The sequence below is a fragment of the Tursiops truncatus genome, chromosome 5, assembly GCF_011762595.2.
Source record: "Tursiops truncatus isolate mTurTru1 chromosome 5, mTurTru1.mat.Y, whole genome shotgun sequence".
Taxonomy (NCBI): Eukaryota; Metazoa; Chordata; class Mammalia; order Artiodactyla; family Delphinidae; genus Tursiops; species Tursiops truncatus.
This window is the reverse complement of record NC_047038.1, coordinates 73,531,944-73,544,029: the sequence shown is the minus strand read 5'-3', so window position 1 is coordinate 73,544,029 and position 12,086 is coordinate 73,531,944.

Here is a 12,086-nt window from a genome sequence, read left to right as displayed (position 1 = left end):
GAAGAGGTGATCAACAGTTCCTATGGGTCTCCTCACTGGGACTTTTTATTTCCCCCTGGTCACTGTTTTGCTTCCTGGAATTACTCTCTATGTACAAAGAAGAAAATCTGAAGGCTCATGAGATTAAGAGTCCCCATAAAGGTCCGTGGGGCTGACAGCCCACACCTCAGTTCATGGTAGAAAAGGGAGCTGGGGGCAGAGGAATCGTGATCCCTACCTCATACCTCTCTGTAATCCCCATAACCCCAATATGACAGATATTTCACAATCAGAAGAAACTCAGAAAATTCCAGCAAAGCTGATAATCTGGATTTTTGAAATATCCACCCAATCTGCATAAGAAGATTTAGAATCATAGAATTTCAGACCTGGAAGAGCTCACAGAATTCAAAGATTTAAGTTAACCCTTTTATTGTATAGGCAATTTGACAAGCTCCCCTCCCCACAGGATATGGGGTAAAACTTCCTCTGTCTTCTCACCCCCAAACCTGCCCACAGAGAGTCCATTACCCACCTTCCCAGGGTCCTTTGCTTTGTCTTACTCTCTTCTCTCCTCTCCCCGCAAACACCTCCCAGTTCAGAAAGTTTGAAATTGCCTTCCTATGTGGCAGGAAATTGAATTGGTCATAGCCTACATTCTCCTAGCTCTGTAGTTATAGGAAAAAAAAATATATATATATACGCTCAGTCCTCCAAGCCCCGGTACTGAATAATTAAAGACTTTTGGAATTGGGGAAAATATGTTATTTTTTCTCTCAAGGGCCTGGCTCTTGCAATTCAATGTGTGACTTTCCCAAATCAGGCATTAAGAGTCTATTTTGGCCATCAGATCCTCAACTTTGGGGGATTCCCTGGTGGTCCAGTGGTTAAGACTCCGTGCTCCCAATCAGGGGACCGGGTTTGATCCCTGGTCAGGGAACTAGATCCTGCTTGCTGCAACTAAAAGCCCACATGCCTCAACTAAAGATCCCACGTGCCGCTACTAAGACCCAGCGCCGCCAAATAAATAAATAAATATTTTTTTAAAAAATCCTTAACTTAATCTCCTTATTTCTCTGTGCTTTCCAAATAAAAAATCCTGACCCTCTCTGAGGGAATGTGCCTCTGGTTGAATATCTGGAAATATACCAAATGTACCCAAAAAATGTATCCCCAAAAAAGCATAGTTTCATTTATACAGCTATAAACAGCCCATAGAATGTATATATATGTATAACTGAATCACTTTGCTGTACAGCAGAAATTAACATAACATTGTAAATCAACTCTACTTGAATAAAATAAACTTAGAAAACAAACAAACAAAATAACCCAAGTTTTTGCTTCGAACGTTTGAGTCTATGGCTTTAACCAGCCCTTGGTCTTCAGTGCTCCTTCGACGGCAATGGACCAACTTCACCACCACCAATTCTTCAGTCTTCCCATAAACTCCTAGGTGGCACCTCCTCCTCCTTTCTCCCTCCCCTTTCCTTTTCTCCATACGGATGGGCAATGGTCTTCCAAAACCATCTTCCAGTGGGTTGCCAATAGTAGAATAGAATAGTCACATGGCCCCAGAGTCCGGAGTCACAGCCTAAAACGAGTCTATAAATGCTTTGAAATTGCTTGTTTTTGTCTTCAAGATTCATACACATGCTCCATGCTCCTCCAAAACTTACCACTATTTCTTTTAGATATTAAAAATACGTTTTAAATGACATATTGAAAACACTTAGCTTCTTCTCTTAATCTCCAAATAAAATTGACCCTCCATTATAAAGCACTACTTTGATCCTGTCACTTCTAATAGACCCTGGCACATTGCTGAGTGCCCCCAGTGATGGACACAAATTTTTGAAAATGGGTAGATGGTTCGCCAATACTAAATCTGTGTTGCCACCGGGTATTTCAAGCCACAATAGCACTGAGCATATCAGGGAGTTGAGAAAACATTTGTGAAATAAATTAATGTGGAAGAGAAAATAAAGAACCAGCCACTTTGGGCAGGGCTGAAGACCTCTTCGGAAAATGGTAAAGGGTAAAAATTGTTTCGCTCGTTGTTCAGAATCAACACCAGCCTTTCATCATTTACTGCAGGCACATATAATGTTTGCATCTTTGTAGCATATAATGGAACAATACTTGGGGGATGGTAAGCCACCATATTAACCTTTGGGTGTCTCCAGTTCCAAATCATTCTAGAACATTCAGAGCAGGAATCATTTCACGTCTAGAGTTTCGGATCATAGATTTTCTCAGAACAGTAGAGAAGATAGCCCTTCTCACGTGGCAGTAAGGCCACAGACCTGGCTGTTCTAAGGCAGGAATAGCCTGCCCCTGCCAACTGGAAGAACTGCAGGGAAGAAAAGGGAGGAAAGGGTTGAGGAGGAAGGAAGATAAAAGGATGCTTGCCCTCTCCATCTTCGAACCCTTTCCCTAAGTGGGGGCATTGTATTTGTTTTCTATGCTGGGTAACAAATTACCACAAACTTAGTGGCTTAAAACAATATAAATTTATTATCTTAGTTTCCATGGGTCAGGAGCCCAGCATGTTTTAGCCAGTCCTCAGCTCAGGGTCTCACGGGGCAGAAGTCAAGGTGTCAGCTGGCTGTATTTCTACCTGGAGGATCAACTAGGGAAAAATCTGCTTCAAAGCTCATTCCAGTTGTTAGTAGAATTCCTTTCCTTGCATCTGTAGGACTGGGGTCCCGTTGTCTTGCTAGCTGTCACCCAGGCATGACTCTCAGCAACTAAATGCTGCCCTTGGCTCCTTGCCATGTGTCTCATGCTTCCAATCTCTCTGACTCCTCTGTCTCCGACCTCCAGATCTGGTTAAAGGGCTCATGTGAGTAGCTCTGGCTCACCTGGGTAGTCTCCCTCTCTTAAGGTCAATAAATCTGCAAAATCCCCTCCGCAGCAGCACCTAGGTTAGTGCTTTATTGAATACTAGGAGGGTGAGTACACCAAAGGCTGGGAATCCTGGGGTCATCTTAGAGTTCTTCCCACCCCGGGGCAGTACCCCAAATATGACTGAGGAAGACTGAAAACATCTGGGCTAGCGCACACTTCCCCTGGCACCCCGTGGGAGGAGTTTCAAGCTTCTGGGAAAAGTCCACACCAGATGCTGTCACTTCTAACATGACAAGGGCAGTGATGGGCGTTACGGAAGAGGGGATAATCGAGTGAGCCTGAGGCAGCACTTCGGGCTCCCCAAGTCCTCCCCATGGTAAGCAGGTGACCAGAAGCGCCCAGGCCTATGGTGAAGGGGAGACAAGGAACACGTTCCAGGAGTCAGGCCCTTTTGCACACCAGGCTGCAGGCAGGCACGGCCTGAGCTCCTGGACCAAGTCTCCGTGGCTGGAAGACTGTGAAGCTGCCTGCCCCAATGCCTCTGGTGGCCTCTGCTCTGTGAGCATCACGCCCACCTGCTGGGCCCAGCACCCAGGAAGCAGGGCCATCACCCCCCGACACGCACAAAACAGATGAGCTGCTGTGAAGTTTGGGGTGGACTGCAGGGCAGCACTGAAAGGCTTTGGGCAGGGTCTCAGCTCCGAGGCCAGGGTAGGGGCGTTAATCAACAGACTTCTCACGGTTCTGGAGGCTGGGAGCCCACGATCAAGGTCCTGGCCCGTTTGGTTCCTATCTGCAGGAGCATCGAGGGCTGGGGACCTGGCCTGAGGACAAAGCTTCAGGAGTGGAGTAGATGGAGACTTGGAGATCAAAGGCCCCAAATGAGAGCTGTGGCGGGAACCCAAACAGTCTCTGAAGCTGTCCAGTCTCGTTACCCTCAAAACAGGATCCAGAGAATTCCACAGGTATCCAAAGGCCCGGGCTCCTCTTCACTGCTCTGGATCAGGTGAACCGTCTTCCCCATTCCAGCAGTGTCTTCCTGGAGAAGAGAGGGGGTTAGAAGCCTGAGCGAGCATCCCAAAGACACTGGGTCCTCATTATCCTGGGACAGAGGGGGATTCCCAGGCACGGGACTTTGAGTTTTAAAACTGGGAAAATCCTGGTGAACCAGGACAGCTGGCACCCTAGTCTGAAGAGATGGTCTAATTGATTAAATCGAGCTAAGATTTCGATTCAGTTGCACCAAATGGATTCACACGCACGCACGCATGCACGCACACACACGCACAGCCCACCTCAGAAAAATCACATCAGTATAGAGATCTAACCAGCTGCATTTTCTTTACTCACCTAAAGTGTAGCGCTAGTAGATTTCCAATCCTGCTTTACCATTTTTCTAAGTGCTTGCGCCCATGCTCTCCTGCTTCATCCTCACATCAGCCCTGCAATACAGACAGAAAGGGCCTTTGGAGACCATATGAAAGGTGAGGTTAAGAGATGTGACTGGAAGCACACAACCAGTGAGTGCGCGGCGGGGTCAGCCCTGGAACCAGATCCTCTGACTCCCAGTTTTCAGCACATGATGACTCTTCGGAATCTACAAATTTGCCACTTACCTTTTTCAGGGATTTGCTTAAATTTCATTAATAAATTAAACCCTGCATATTCATGAACGTAAATTACCATTCACTGAGTGTCCATTCACGGTATGGCCAGGATAAGACCACAGGAAGGCATGGTCACGGCTGAACAGCAGCCCCCTGCAGTGCGGCTCACCTGCCCTCCTTTTGTGGATGACAATAGGAAAGGCAGAACAAAGAACAGGTCCAGCCAGAGCGCTATCTCTGTGTAATGCTTCCCCCTTGTGGCCAACTTGCTGCTTTGGACAGGAAGTCAAGAAGTCTCCAAAGGTCTTGGGGATTACTTACCCACTCAGGTAAGGAGCATGGGTCTGGGTCTGGGTCTGGGTGGGGCTCCCCCAGACCCCTGCCCAAAGATTTCACATGAAATTTGTACCCTGTGGATAAGGGAGGTGGAGGTTTGCTCATGAGAAATCTGGGTGTCCAAAGATTAAAACGCACAAAATGAAGTCTCTGACCTCTAAATTCCAGCCAGGAACCTTATCATTGCTCGTGCGCTGACTTTCTAAGACACAGCAGTGCTTGGCTGCCAACAAAGGCTCATCGCATCTCAAGGATGTCAGTAGGTTGTAAGCAACAGCTGATGTCAAAGGATGGCTGGTGTGGAGAATTCGTTGGCGGTTTACCACCCTATAACCTTCATCAGACCTACCATCAAACCCTCCTTGATGTTCTTATTCTTTCATGATGTATATATTTCTTCAATTTTATATAAACTTGAATAAAAGCATTTTTACAAACTGCTATTTTTACTTATATAGAGAGAGGGCTTTAAGTCCAGTCCCCTAGGACCCCTTGCCATCTCTAAGCCCCTCTTGTTCATTATCCTGGGGCCACCACAGACTACAGACTCATAAGAGCCGCCACAATCTCACTTACCCAAGGTGACCCAATTCAGGAACCTACGCATGATGAATAGGGGGGCATGTTTAGCTTGGTATAATGGAGCCTTGTTCTACACCGGTTCCAATAAAAGCAGAACCAGCCTAAGATGGAACAGAGTGTCTGATGGTAGAAAAATGGGCAGGAAAATGGTGGAGGGAGAGGCAGAGGAATTAGCGGAAAATTCCTGGATTATTTTTCTGAAATCAGAAGCTTTGAGAAGATAGCGTTATGGAAACTGATGGGTTAAAAAAGGTTTCAGCTGAACTTGTCTCGCACTGGGTTTATATTTGTTGGTCCAGTGTAAGGCTAGGGATGGGGATGCAGAGAGGGGTTGAAGTTGACATGGCAAAAACATTCCCATTGGGCTTCCCTGGTGGCGCAGTGGTTGAGAGTCCACCTGCCGATGCAGGGGACACGGGTTCGTGCCCCGGTCCAGGAAGATCCCACATGCCGCGGAGCGGTTGGGCCTGTAAGCCATGGCCGCTGAGCCTGCGCATCCGGAGCCTGTGCTCCGCAACGGGAGAGGCCACAACAGTGAAAGGCCCGCGTACAGAAAAAAAAAAAAAAAAAAAAAAATTCCCATTTATGTCCTTGATAGAAAACTCACTTTTCCTTGTCCCTCCAAGACAAGGTTGGAACCCCCTTTTACGTATATTCATAATGCCCTATCTTTCTACTTGCAGCTCTGATCAGAAGTCTTATGAAGTAACCATTTGGGTACTTACTATTTTGCTAAGTCTTTCCCCACCACTGAACTGTAAATGAGGACAGGAAGATCGACAAATACTTCTGAGTTAATGAGTAAATGAATGAAGGATTGTGTCATCGAATGAATATGTGCCAAGTGCTGCGCCAGGCCCGGGGAGAACAGGAAGGAAAAAGACAGAGGGGGCCTACCTTCAAGGAACTTACAATTGAGCAGGTAATTAGAAAGCGGATGAAGGCTTCAAAGGACACATACAGTGAGCATCTGGCATGGATTTGGAGTGCGTGGGTCTGAGACCTCAAATAATTCATGGCGATTCACTAAATGAAGAGGTAGTGGTCCAAGGAGAGAGCATTCCAGGCAGTGAGAACCGCCCCTGCCGATGTCTGAAATGGGAAAGAGCTTAGTTCATCAGCGAGACAAATGAGGCTGGGCCAGAGCGAAGGGGAGAGTGATGCAAAGTGATGTGGGCAGAGGCCAGATCACTCAGGGCCTTTTAGTCCTTGTTATTGACTTCTCCCTAAGGGCAATAAGAAGCCATCGATTGGCAGGAAGGTATGGAGTGACATAATTGGGCTGGTGGGGTTTTTTAATAATAATTTATCTGGCTGTTGTGAGTAGCATGTATTGGAGAGAGGGAAGAATGGACAAGGCTAGACCAGTCAAGAGGCTGTGGCCGCTGTCCAGGTGAGAGGTGATGGGGGATGACCTTATAGATGGTCGCGGAGATGGAGTGGAGGGAGGATTCAGGAGTGACTTAGGAAGCAGAACTTGGAGAGTGTAGGGAGCCAGGAGAAGGGGTCCAGGTGACATGCAGGTCTGGGGCTTGAGCATCCGGTACGTGGACACTGGAGAAGGAGCAGGTGTCCAGGCTCATTTGGGGACCTCTTGAATCTGAGGGTCCTGTGTGTTTTCCAGGAAGAGCTATCAAATTGGTAATTGCGTGAATCTGGAGCCCAGGAGAGAGGACAGCACTGGAAATAGAGAAGATACTGACGGTAAGTGAAGCTAGGTGGGTTCAAGATAGGACAGGAGGAGGGATTGACTCCTCCCAGCAGCCACTGAATAGATAGGCATTCGGTGACTGTGTGAAGACGATGCAGCAACTCTCCGTGTGTAACTCCTCTTGCATTTTGTTTTCTAATCTCTGTATTGTCCTGGGCAACAGATTGAATTCTCATATGTGGTAGAGGCTGCTAGTTGCCTACACCATATCCATTCTCCCTATATAACAACCTCCTATATTGTCAAGAGTCTCAGTGTGCCCAGCTAGAAAACATTTCCCAGCTTCCTTTGCAGATAGGAATGGCTAATGGGATACAAATGGAAGTTGTGGAATAAGACTCCTAAGGGGGTTGACTCAGCAAGGAGGCAAGTACCTTTTGCTCTTTTACCTTCCTTTATTTTCTCCCTGGAACTCGGGCCTGATGGCTGGGGCTCCGGTGGCCATCTTAGACCATGAGGTAATTATAAAGATGAAAGCCACACACGAAGGGTGGAGGAATGGACAGGAAGATAGTTTCTGGGTCTCTGATGCCTGTGGAGCTACTATACCAGCCTAGGTGACTTCCAGGCTGCTTTGTTGTGAAATTAGAAATGAACCTCTATACTATATAAGCTACTGATATTTCGATTTTGTGATGTATGCAGTCAAATGTAATCTAACTGATAGACGGTTCTTGTGATAATCAGACAAGACAGTGAATTCAAGAAGGAGACTGTAAGAATGCACAGGAAGGAATAAATCAGGCTAGGCTGGTGCATGAAAACGCTCTTTCATATAACATCAGGGAAAATTTCCACGTTTCCTACAATGTGTTGAACTGACAGTGCAACAACCAAAGCAGATCACCTGAAACACCTCCCCTTGGGACTCAGTAACTGAGCATCTTTGAGTCACAAGGGAATGTTAATTCCACATACAGAGAAGAAATACAGAAATAGTGCTCATTGTGATTAAGACCTATTTCAGACATTTCAGACAACTAGGAAAGTGCAGGTGTCTCCAGGCATGGGATGCACACTCATTCTGTACAAAGTTCCCTCGCAAAATTTCCAGAAAATAATTTTTAAAAATATGTATATAGGGGACTTCCTTGGCAGTCCAGTGGTTAAGACTCCGTGCTTCCACTGCAGGGGGTGTGGGTTCGATCCCTGGCCAGGGACCTAAGATCCCACATGCCATGTGGTACAGCCAAAAAAAAAAAAATGTACCTAAACCTCATGTTATTCTCAGTTCCCTTTGGTCCGCTAATTCTTCTGGAATTCTGTCTCCAGGTTGCCTGGCCAAAGGGGTGAGGGTTGAAATCCAGCCTAAACTTAGCTCCCAAAGTCTACCATGGGGTCAGGTCGGGTCACCCTGGAAGCAGTGGCACTTTTCATAATTTGTTCATTCAGAAGAGGCAACTTTTAGCAATTGATACAAAGATGCTTGCTCTGCTAGCTGGTTCCGTGGTAGATACATGAGCTAACATTATTCCTTTCCTCTGAAAACCAGGTTGATTTAGATTGCATTCAAGAAATTGAGGTCAGGGACTTCCCTGGTGGTCCAGTGGTTAAGAATCCGCCTTCCAATTCAGGGGACACAGGTTGAATCCCTGGTCGGGGAACTAAGATTCCCACATGTCGCGGGGCAACTAAGCCTGCATGCCGCAACTACTGAGCATGCGGACCACAACTAGAGAGAAGCCCACACCGCACAACGAGGAGCCCGCGCAGTGCAGCGAAGATCCCACTAACCACAACTAAGACCCGATGCAGCCAAAAATTAAATAAATAAATAAATATTAAAGAAAAAAAAAAGTTGAGGACTAGGAAAGCATATTAGGAGTCCCTCCGCACAGCAGGGAAGACGGATAAAGCTCTTTGAGGGATTGGTATAAAGGAAATTATTACAAGCAGACAGATATGGGTAATCCACAGCAGAGCCATATCCACTAAGTAAATGTAACACCAAATGGAAGAAAACATCTTACTTCCTACCAAGACCAAGGAAATGAGGATGTGGCCAAAAGGGGACATTTCAAAGAAGTTCCTTTAGAGTTTCTGTTGCTCTCTAGCATCCCCTTGTGGTACTTAAAACAATCTGCAGGACAGTGCCTCTATTCCAGGCCTGGTTCTTAACTGCAAGAGATTTGAACTATAAGACTCTGATACCCTGGATGCATTATACTCCCTACCCTAGGCACAAGAATCTTACAGATCTTTTAAGAAAAAGTTAACAGTAACCAAAATAAAACTAGCAATGAGTCCATTCCTGCACACCAATAAAACTCAATTCTTTAAGAGAACCAATTTGGTTAAGAATTTCAATCGTTCTCTCTCTGTCTCTGTCTTTGTCTCTCTCTCTCCATCTATCGTCTATCTATCTATCTATCTATCTATCTATCTATCTATCTATCACCTATCTATCTATCTATCTATCTATATCTTCATTCTCCAAACATTTAATAAGATCCTATTATGCACCAGCCCTAGGATTGTGGCTCAGGTCAGTAGATGGACACAATATCATAGTTTTGTAGGATAGACAGCTAGGAGAAGAGCAAAGGTCAAATCATGAAAGATCCTTTGTATTCTACTGAGAAATATGAAGGAGATAGGGAGGCATGTAGGATGTAAGCAAGGAAGTAATGTAATCAAATCTGTCATTTACGAGTGATCATTCTGGAAACAGGATGAAGCTAGTTGGGTGTGGGTATAGGATTATGAGACTGAGAAGTCGAGACAGCCTGACCCAAGGCAAGGGCAGTAGGCAGTGAGAAAGAAAAGGACCAACTGAAGAGATATTCAGGAGTAGAATTGAAGGATGTAGCAGATGGGTCAGGTTTCCAACTAAAGCAGCTGAGTGGTTGATGAACTAATGTTGCAAACTAGGAGGTTTGGAGTGGAGTAAGGGATGTGGAGGCCGGAAGATGGAGAATTTGATGAGTTTGGATGGTTTCATGGAAACAGCTTTATATCTGGAGTCAAGTTTCTGCTCTGATACCGTTTAGTTCTAACTGTATTTTCTTGGACTGTATTTGTCTATTTGGCATTCATTAATCACAGGGCCAAACTAATGACCAAATTTGTTTACATCTCCCCTGCTATCCAGCTTTCTCAGGTGCACAAAAGTCATATTACAAACTCTCCAACCAATCTCAAGCCCATATCTCCAACCACCTCCTTTATCTCACTAACACCAAGTCAGTATTTCCCCTGTCATATATCAACCCAACCCGGACATCTCGGGACAACCCCTAAGCCCCAAAACTTGCTGGAATTATTCAAACTAGCCAATCCCAAAGTGTTTAATCTGCCTTGCCTTTCTGGAAGAAACTCTAATAAGGTTGTACCTATACTTTTCCCTTTTCCTTCTGCCTCCTGACCGACTCTGGTACTTCCCCATATGCCCCTACATGGCACGGTGTGTGCTCTCTCCTCTCAGGAAATGTAAATAATAAAAATCTTCTTTCAATGGCATTAACCTCTCTGTCCCCTTTATAAAATAGACCTGGTCACAAATCACACCTCTTCCTTTGTACTTCTAGACACTACTACATTCTTTGAATATTCCTTTGCTCATCTAAAATAAATAATGTTGAACCTGGAATAACATGGGTTTGAAGTTCAGGGGTCCACTTATATGCAGATTTTTTCCAGTAGTAAATATTACAGCCCTACATGATCCAAGGTTGGTTGAATCTGTGGATGTGGAACTGTGGATATAGAGGAACCTCAGATATAGAGGATCAGTTATAAGTTACATGCAGATTTTCAGCTGGGCTGAGGGTCTGTGCCCCTAACCCTTGCATTGTTCAAGGATCAACCGTATAAGAATGATAATAATAAGAGTTAGCTCATGTGATTATCATGAGGCTTATTTAAGATATGTGATAGCAGTCTTTGCACATTATAAGCATATTCATTACTATCATTAGTTCTCAAGACTCTGATCTGTTAGTGCCTTTCCCCAGAAAAACCAACTTCTGAGTTTTTTCTGACAATATAGTTGGTCGATGAATCATACTCACGAAGCATCATCCCTGGGCAGGTGCAGAGTTTCTTATCATAACCCAAGTAAATTCATGTGATCTGACCAAAGCAACAGATACAGAGCTACAAGGAGCTGACCTGGTTAGTCTTTCCTAATGCAATATCATATATAAAAGTTCGTATTTAAAAAGAAAAATCAGTAAAAGATTCCCCAAATGTATAAAAAAACTGGATTCATCATTCTAGTTAGAACTTTTCAGGAGTCCAACTAATCAGAACTTGACCCTTAAGCCTTTGTTTAAACCCAGTTGCTAGTTTATAAAAACTTTCCACCAGATTCTCAATTATTGTTATCAGAAACACAATGATTTGGCAACAGAAATGGAATAAATGATGTTTGTGGGAAAAGGAAAGACAATCTTTTGGGAGGAAAGAGGGAAATAGGAGGAAAATGCTCTTCTCCAGCAGCAAATGGTACTATTTATTCCAAAAAATAAAAGTTTCCACAGAGAGCTCTCCATAATTTCAAGACGCTAACGAGGAAAGGTTTGTCCAAGGCCAGAGACCATCAGAATCAAGTCGGTGACACTATTTAAGGGAATTCAGCATGAAGAAATTCTAGATTTCCTGGAGCATCTAATGCCAACTCCAACTGGTTCAGAATGGGAACAGATGACAGCAGGACCACGACGACAGGGGTAAGGCAAGTGAGATGCCTAGGGTGCAAAATGTAAGGAGGCACTCGAATTCCGGGCTCTGTGAGAGCCCCCTGGTCCCTACCCTTCAGTACAACCACAAGAATAAATAATTCCTATTGTAGTGTCATTAACATAGAGGAGCTCTATCAAGTGGCTAGCCCTCAGCTGTAGCATAATCATAATGCAGACTATTGTGTGCCGTACTCCATGCTGAAGCATGCCTCTATGGACGGACTGGGTTCTTTGCCAAGTAGCCCCCATCGAAACCTAACCAGAGTCCTGAATTTGAAGAGGAATTGAGACTACACAATGTTCGCTTATTCATTCCAGAAGTGGAACAAATTCTCAATC